We start from the raw sequence: 2,825 nt of genomic DNA, 5'->3' as shown, positions 1-2,825 counted from the left end.
CATATTGCTATGACCTGTGAAGTACATGGCAGTAAGAAAGGAAATCAGCAGGCAATGTACTGAATAACTTCGTCATTCCTCACATTAAAAAACTGTTACGTTTCTTCTTCTCATAAAGAAGGAAACATTTACGGAGTGATCATAGCAAAGATAAGTGAACTACACCTTTCACCAACATCAGACCGGAATAGTCACATGATAATGGCATACTTAACTGCTCTTTACATTTTGGACTAAGATTGAAACCTAGATATTACAACTATTTCCTCCGTTTTCACAGATATGTTTATTTACGAGGGTAATCCCAAAAGTAAGGTCTCCTATTTTTTTATAAGTACATAGACCTGTTTATTTCTACAATTGTTTACATCAGTTTACAGCTATTAGCTATTTTTTGACATAATCACCATTTCCGTCGATGCATTTCTGTAGACGCTATTGCTGTTTTTGTGTGCCAATGTCATACCAGCTCTCCGCCATGCTGTTAAGAAAGTTAGGAACCTCTTCTTTCACCTCGTCGTCGGAGCTGAATAACTTTCCGGCCGAATGTTCTTTTAACCTAGTCACTGGATGCCAAGTCAGGACTGTAGGGTGGGTGGGTGATTATGTTACACTGAAACTGTTGCAGGAGAGCAACGGTTTGCCGAGCGATGTGTAGCCGGCCGATGTGGCCGAGTGGTTCTAGGCGGTTCAGTCTGGAACCGCGCGACCGCTACGGTCGCAGGTTCGAATCCTGCATCGGGCATGGGTGCGTGTGATGTCCTTAGGTTAGTTAGGTTTAAAAAGTTCTAAGTTCTAGGGGACTGATGACCTCAGATGTTAAGTCCCATAGTGCTCAGAGCCATTTTTTTCGAGCGATGTGTGGGCGAGTGTTGCCATGGAGAATGTGTGCGCCCTTGCTCAACATTCCTCTTCTCTGGTTCTGAATTGCCCATTTGAGTTTTTTCAGAGTCTCACAGTACCTGTCAGCGTTAATTGTGGTCCCATCGATTCAGCTCCGACGACGTGGTGAAAGAAGAGTTTCATAACTTTGTGAACAGCATGGCGGCGAGCTAGAATGACATGGGCATACAAAAACTGCCACAGCGTCTACAAAAATGCATCGACAGAAATGGTGATTACGTCGAAAAATAGCTAAATATTCAAGCTGTAAACTGATGTAAATCATTGTAGAAATAAACAGGTCTATGTACTTATAAAAAAATAGGAGACCTTATTTTGGGATTACCCTTGTAGTAGTAAGGGAAATTATGCTGAATGGTGGCTGCAAGGGATGAAAATCGAAGTTTTTCAGAGGATGATATGTAAGTGCCACAAAACTCTATACATGTGACCACCACCTATCTTACACGACAGTGTGCTATAGCCAGTCATAAACTGCAGATGGCAGCACTAGTAGTGGAGGGCATATAAAGGGTGTCGAAGGGGGGAGGGGATTGGGGGGGGGGATGCTGTGAAGAGTGCAGTCCTTATCGTAATGCTAAAACAGAGCGAGTTATCTCAGATCTAAAAGGACATGATCATTGGCTTTCGGGACAAGGATGGAAGCATTTCTTAAACGGCTAAGTTTGTGAATTGTTCGTGTGCCGCTGTTGTCAAAGTACAACATGCATGGCAACATGGCCCTATTAATAACCGGCGCCGAGGAAACTGTGGTACACGACGAACCATAGATGACAGGGGTGGATGACGGCTGCAGAGTTGCCTACGGGCGAATAGTCACGTAGCTTTTGAGCAACTGACTGCCCAGATACATCAAAGAGCTGCCAACAGTGTCTCCTGAACGACCGTTCAGTGAATGTTGCTATGTCTGGGACTCCACAGCAGGTGCCTTTGCTGACTGCTGCTTATCGGCGACGAAGGCTGGAATCTACATGCGAATTCAGCAACTGGACATTCACTGAATAGCGACAGATGGCCTTTTCAAATGAATCACTTTTTATGCTCCATCGGATCGAAACCTTGCAACAATCGTCGGAAGGGTCCAGGCCAGAGAAGCCAACGTTATGGTCCGGGGAATGTTTTCGTGGCATTCCCTGAGTGATCTTCTCATGCTAGACCGCAGATGGATCAACACAACTATGCATCTAACTTTGGGGCCCATGTCCACCCCTACATGCACTTTTTTTCCCCCTCGGCACTATGGCATTTACCAGCAGACCAATGAAACCTGTCACACAGCTCGCAGCGGACGTGCGTGGTTCGAAGAGGACCAGAATGAATTTACCGCGCTTCCCTGGCCACCAAACTCCCCGGATTTAAATCCATCTAGAATCTGTGGGACCACCTCGATTGGACTGTTCGCGCCCTGGTTCTCGAGCCGAGATATCTAGCGCAGCTGGCCGCGGCACGGGAGTCTAAATGGCTCCACATCCCTGTTGCTACCTTCCAGAGCCTCATCGACTCTCTTCCTGCCCGTCTCGCATCAGCCCGCGCTGGAAAAGATGGTTATTCAGGGTTCTGAAAGATGATCACATTCACGTGACTACACAGTGTAAATGGCTCTGAGCACTATGGGACTTAAAATCTGAGGTCATCAGTCCCCTAGAACTTAGAACTACGTAAACCTAACTAACCTAAGGACATCACACACATCCACGCCTGAGGCAGGATTCGAACCTGCGACCGTAGCAGCAGCGCGGTTCCGGACTGAAGTGCCTACGACACGGCTCTCTCTCCTCTCCATCACCTCCTCCACTCTGACGATGTGCCCAAACCACACCCACTAGCCTACCTCCTGCAGTATTCTGATAATACCGCTGTCCTCGCCCTCTACGCTGCACTCCAGAAATATCAACGATCCCTCCTAATCCACCTCATTTTAC

The sequence above is a fragment of the Schistocerca americana genome, chromosome 2 (genome assembly GCF_021461395.2).
Source record: "Schistocerca americana isolate TAMUIC-IGC-003095 chromosome 2, iqSchAmer2.1, whole genome shotgun sequence".
NCBI classification, from domain to species: Eukaryota; Metazoa; Arthropoda; class Insecta; order Orthoptera; family Acrididae; genus Schistocerca; species Schistocerca americana.
Note: the sequence above shows the minus strand (reverse complement) of the source record.